The following is a 7,020-nucleotide window of genomic DNA, read 5'->3' on the forward strand; positions in this document are numbered from 1 at the left end:
TTTCTATGTTTGGCTGCATGCATCAATATCTGTATTGGTCAGGCTCTGTCAGAGCCTCTCAGGAGACAGTTTTACCAGGCTCCTGTCAGCAAATGCTTCTTGGCATTAGCAATAGTATCTGGATTTGTTGTCTACAGATGGGATGGAACCCTAGGTGGGGCAGTCTCTGGATGGCCTTTATATCATTCTCTGCTCCACTGATTCCCTGCACTTCCTTTTGATAGGAGGAATTCTGGATTACTATTTTCGGGGTATGTGGATGGCCCCATTCCTCATCCAGGGGTCATGCCTATCCACTGGATATGGTCTCTATAGGTTCTATAGGTTGTGTATTTTGGCTAATGTCCTACCTGTTGGGTTCTGGGAACCTCTAGGGTCCCTGGCATCTAGGATTTTCTCGTGACTACCCCCATGTCTCCTCCCCCACTGCTACTTTCCTCCTTTCAAATTCCTGGTGCTCTGTACTTCTCCCCTATCTCTTTCCATATCTGAACAGGCCCCCCTTTTTCCCTCTCCTTCCTCTCTCCCAGAGAATCCCTCCTACATTCCTCTCTCTCTCTAATTCCTGAGATTATTTTCCTCCTCCTTCTGAGTAGGACTGTAGCATGCACACTTTGGTGTGCTCTTCTTTTATCTTGGGTTTCAAAACAAAACTCAGAATACCCATGATACAGTGTTGTGACTTCCAATGTCTGACTTGTCCCCAAAGGTATTTTCTAGTAAACATTCTAACATTAGCCTAGACATTTTAGAAACACAACATCTTTACTCTTAGAAATAAGCAAGCAGATCAATTTACACTTGCTGTTACCTATAATAATAAGGAACATCCTTATAAAATTACAGACTTAAAACTTTGGGAACCAGGAACTTTGAAACACCAGACTAGTTATTTAGATCTGTAACAGAATACTCACTAGGTGATACACCTAGATGAGAAAATCATCAGAGGTGTAAAATCACTGCTGTGCATAAAATTACTACATTCATCTTATGGTGAAATGAAGAGGGGCGTCAAGCACTCCAGAGCAATCTTCAGGGACCCAGAAGTGCATTGCTGAATCCTACTTATGACTCTAAAGAGTGATTATCCCCAAAGGTTTCTGATGAGCAATGGTCCTGAAAAAAGACAGAAATGGGTAAGAGCATTTCATTACCAAGTATGCCTCTGTTTTACTTAACTACCATCTGCTGCATAGGTCATATAACCAGAGACTGAAACTCTTAACTTAGTTTTAATATGCTACACAGATGCATGTCAAATTGCTTTGGTGCTGAGAAGTGTCCCACTGCTTTGACATGCACTGACCTGAGAGTCATTTACATCCAAGGAAGCACACTTCTATAGAGCAATCTTTCCAGTGAGAAAAGATTACTTTCGTGTTCACCAGGTGGTCAGTAGAATGCTGCATTCTGACTCATCTGCTAAAAAATTATTTCTTAAAGAAATTTCATCCTTCTGCCAACAGTAGTAAAAATATGACTTATTTTGTACAAGGTTATGTAAGTTTCGCCAAGAGAATACACTCAAAAGTATCAATTCCCATACTATTACACTTAGATGTGTAGATATGATCCAGACAGAGATTCTCCAGCCCTAACTTAGTCTTTGGATGAAATAGTAACATGAGAATGAAAAGTATTTTATTGATGAAGACTCTTGAGATTGCCACACTTACAAGCTTATAAACAGAAGGCCGTGTAATGACAAACTTTTCAGAATTTGAATCTAAGCATTGTCTGGGGAGAGAAAAGGCCAAGCTTCCAGAAATCAGCAGCATGCTGACCCAGGTCTTGCCTCTTTGTAGATGATTCATTTATGATTGTAGTCATATATGCCATCTTCTTTCTGCTTAATGGTGTTGCCTAGCTTTCTTTACCTTATTGTCTGGATAAGTTATCTCAGCCCACACCCCATGAGATACCAGATAATTCTGTAGAATTCTAGAATGAAAACTGTTTGATACTCTAAGTCCTATTCTGATAAAGAAGTGAGAACACACATCTATAGAATTTTTACAAAGGATCTATCTTTCTAATAGGACAGCATATTTAAGAAATTCTGAGGTACTAGATTCAGGCTGCCACAGCAACTCATCCAGATGAATTAGAGAACAAGTTACTGATCAGACACCTCTCCCGACATTAATAGGAAAGCCTCATGTGAGTGTCTAATCATGACAGTTCTATGTGTGTGCTGCTGAACTTTTATTTCAGCCCTGTTAAATCCCAGAAGGCCCTGGCCCTACTCTCTAAGCTCTATAGTTATTGTTCTACTGATGTCATCACTGTTTCAGAGCATAGCCTGATGGTGTCCTACCATTATTGAAAAAAATTCACTGTGACTTCAAGTCCTCCACTGTGAATTTTCTAGTAAGTGTAGCCTTTTCAAACCCCCACAGGCAGAAATAAAATTTGGTTTTCCTGCCTTACAGCTCCAAAGCACATTCATGTCTCTGTAAGTATTTATTCTCTGTTGTCATATACCTGGGTATAAATTTGTGTTTATGTTTGCACCTCATTTTATCTACACACACAAAGGATGGATAATGTATTTTCAATTTTCCTTTCATTCCCCTAAGCACCTTATAATACTCATTCACCCAACTAGTTTTTAAAAAGATATTTGTGGAATTATTTAGAGCTGAATCAAAGATAACACCAATAAAACTCATCTTTACCAATAAAGTATTAGAAGCAAGTCTTGTTAGTTCTTTGCTTCTAAAGCACTGGGCTCTATATATTAGCTGTGGATTTACATTGCTATTTACAGCTCATCCTGTGTTTCTAGAGTTAGAAATAAATTCACATTTGAAAAGATTTCATGGATGCTTGGGGCATTTTTCTGGAAAAAATGATTTTTGTGATGACCCTGGGAGGTATTATTGAAAATACTTACATTTTTATGTTTCAATTATATTAACTCATAGGTAAAACCCTTGGGCAATAACCAAGTGATGTTTTATTACTTATGAGACTCAGACGGCACGTCTGGGAATCCACGTGAAATATACTGTGAGCATCATTATGACTGCCTCTAAGTGTGTGTTATTCTTAAATAAGAGCACCGAGTCCCTATTGTTTAAAACTGTAACTTTTTCATATTCTTCATTAGCCTAGTTCGATCCTTATAGAGCTGTATAACATAAGTGGGCGAAGTCTCTCACCTGAAGGATCTTGGACGCACACTGCAGTGATGCAGTTTCCAATGAACTTTACTGACACTGTGTCCCCTAAAGTCAGATGTTTTAGAGCTAAGTCAGAAAGAAAACAAAATGTTACCTGGATTAAAAACTGGTATTGTCATCACCAAAGAGTAAGGAGAATTTCGCATATACTTAAAGAATAGCCAAATAGACTTTTATTTGCATTGTATGTGATTACTGGATTGCACATGACATTTTGCTAATAATAAATGGCAATAATCTACTACATAACTTTTAAGGTGGATATAATGTGGTTCTTGTGTAGTTTTCAGTGAGGTTCATAAAAATATCCAGTTATTTGGTTATAGAGACAAATTAACCCACCAAAGACAAGGAAACAAAGGAATAATAGATTATATATGGAGTTTCTAGGTCCTCATTTAATACTCATATGACTCTATGGACTACTTATATGTGAATATCATATGCACAAGAGTCGAAGTACCCACGGTTTGCAAAGTCATGAGAAGGAATGTAAGAGACTTCAAGGAGCCTGATCAGTAGACAGAAAGGCTCAGTGAGGCAAGAAAACTAGGTTCTGAGATTTTATTGAACAGTACATGGATGGACTGTGGTTGACAATAAATTACTGAATTTTGTAATGGCTATAAAAGAAAGAGTAAGAAATTTTTATCATAAGAAATGATAAATATAGAAGATATTTAATTTCCTAAATACCCCAGTTTAACTATTACATAATCCATAAGCACATCATACTGCAAACCATTAATATATGTAGTTCCTATGCTAATTAAAACAAGATAAACAGTTTAGAACTAAATATAATATACTAATTTAAAATTACTAGATTGTATTAGGGTTTCTATTGCTGTAGAAAAATATCATACCTAAAAGATAAAACAGGATGATTTCATCTTACAACTCTTAGATCATAGTCAAAGGAAGTCAGAGAAGGAAGTCAAAGCAGGAACCTAAGGGCAGAAACTGAAGCAGAAATCATGGGATAATGCTGCTTTCATGCTTGCTCATCCTGCTCTCTTACATCATCTAGGAACCCCGGATCAGGGGTGGTACCATCTCAGAGATCTGGACCCTCTCACATTAATTACTAATAAGGAAAATACACACTTGGCTATTGGACAATCTGATAGATTTTTCTCGGTTCTTCCAGAAAAATCTACCTTGTAAAAAGTTTACAAAAAATATTTATTTGTTCATTTATTTATTTATTTGCTTGCTTGCTTGATTATTTTTTTCTGTGTTTTATTTATACACATTTCACTGCCTTTTCATGCCACAGCTTACCAAATCATTAATAGAATATTTTGATGCCCTGTAAAGATGCCAAATTTACATAGAAGCCAATCAAAGGAATACATATGGGATTTCCTGGTCACTCATTAGCAATTTGTCCAGGTTTCACTGCTTCCAATAAGTAACATCTTTTATCTTTACCCTAGGTTTGGAAATAATTTAGGATAAAATTCTTAGTAACAGACACATTAAAATCAAAATGTCAATTAAGTGATGTGGACACAATCAGAGACCTTGTTTTTGAGTCTGCTGCCACAGAAGTTAATCGATGCTCACTGAGATTTAAAATGTTTCCCTCTTTGCCAGCTGTGGGTGATTATGACAAATCATCTATGATAATAAATGTATAAAAGAGAAGATCTATTTCACTCAGTCTCTGGAGAATTCATGCCTAACTTGTACAAACTTGTTGTTTTAGGTACTGGGATGGATGAGTAGAAAGCAAATGGCAGAGGACATCTTCTATTTGTGAACTAGGATGACAAAAATGAAGCCTGGGTGGCCTAATCCCACCAAGGTGCATACCTTCCCCCAGTTACTTAAGGACCTGTTATTAGTCCTTACATAACATCTCACAAGAACACGTTCCTGGGGTCAAGCCTTTAAAACCCCCCAGAGGATGACCAGCTAAATGTCAGACAATGAATTAAGTACTTTTAAAGATTAGCATTCTCCATCTTTCTTAAATTTTTAATTTTAATAAAATGTAATGCTATCATATGACACAGTCTTTCCTCTCATATTCTTCCTATGTATTCCTTTTCTCTATTTAAAAATCAACACCCTCTACTTCTTTGTTATTATATATACAATGTGTGTGTGTATTTCTAAATATATAAATACATCATGGTCAGCCAATACAATACTACTTTTATAGATATGTTTTAAAGGACATGTGTTTGGTATTGGATAACCAACTGGGGACTTTTCCCTTGGGAAGAATATTTCTCCCACCCTCAACATTCTTAGTTGCCTATACTTCTTTGTGTAGTTTTGAAGCCACATAAATTCTCCCCTTCCATGCTAGCATGTCTATTGGCATCATCCTTGTTGCATAGGCAGCCATGTTGATGTGATTTTATGGTTATTATTTTCCTTGTCATTTCTAGAAGATGAAATCTCACAGCAAATTTCCTGTTCCTCTGGCTCTTTCAATGTTTTCAGCTTTGTTTTTGCAATAATACCTGAACCTTAGGTACAAAATTTGTGTTGTAGATGTTTGATTTGAGCCTAAGTACCACTCAGTCATTTTTTTTTAATTTTGATTAATTGTAAATTAATGGGATGGTCCCTTTGTTTGGCAAACAGAGATTCTGTACTGAGAGATGAGACTTATTCTTATTTGTGGATATAAATATAAATATTTATAATGTAGTTAATGACTAAGCTGTTTAGTAAGTTGGTAGTAGCAGATTCTCTTCTAAACGCCAAAATCTTACTAGTCTTAGTTAGTTGCTTCGATTTTCAGTATGAGCCATGATTTCTCTGTAGTTGTGCAGACTTTAATCAGATTATAGAGGTTACTACTAAAGTATCCATAACATTATTGAAGTATCAAGGATTATGTGCCATGATGATCATTGCTGTAGTCCATAGATCATAGCCGGGCATATAGGGCTATTGCTTGTTTACCTTCCTTGCAAGCTTTCATGTCATCTTCTGGTACCATGAAAGCTAGTCCTCATGGAAAAAGTTCAAATCACTTGGGTACTGTACCCAATGTTCATAGTGTCTTCCAGCAATAGGGATGATCTTTCACCTTTAGGAGGCTATCAAAGGCAACAGCAATAGCTTACATGGTTTGGGGAATCTGTTTGTCTCCTAGTCAAAAACCTGAAGGGAGTATCTCATACCAGTGGCTGTTGAAGAGTACTTTGTTGGGCCAAGTTTAATTTTTCTCCATCATGATAATTGAGTTACTCCTCTTCCTTCCTCTTCCTCTTCCTCTTCCTTCCTCTTTCTCTTCCTCCTCCTCCTCCTCCTCCTCCTCCTCCTCCTCCTCCTCCTCCTCCTCCTCCTCTTCTTCTTCTTCTTCTTCTTCTTCTTCTTCTTCTTCTTCTTCTTCTTCTTCTTCTTCTTCTTCACCTTCTTCTTTGAGTTACTCTTACTTTTCTTGTGTCTAGCTTTGTGTCTGCATCTTTAACTGCATTTATGCGATTGGGTCCATTCAATCTCTTGCATCTTATTTTCCTGCCTTTTAACATCTCTGCCAATGGCATATTATTTCTTTGTTATATCATTACTTCTTCCTCTTCTGGGATTGCACTTGCTTTTATGTTAGATCATTGCATGTTGTCTCATGTGTTCTGCACAGCCTAGTCTTTTATTGTTTCTGTAGACCTATTAAATGTTATTCTGTACTGTCAAAAGAATAATTAAACTCTGACATCTTTCATCTCTTTTTTAGCAATTGTACTAATACTTTCTTACATTTCATGTTCATTGCTGGATTTTCTGTTTACTTATGGATATCTTACAATGTTTCCCATGTATCTCTTAACCCACTATTCATAGTTTGCTAAAGACCATAATTTTCTGT

The sequence above is a fragment of the Mus caroli genome, unplaced genomic scaffold (assembly GCF_978045245.1).
Source record: "Mus caroli unplaced genomic scaffold, Mus_caroli_1 scaffold_11, whole genome shotgun sequence".
In the NCBI taxonomy this organism is placed as follows: domain Eukaryota; kingdom Metazoa; phylum Chordata; class Mammalia; order Rodentia; family Muridae; genus Mus; species Mus caroli.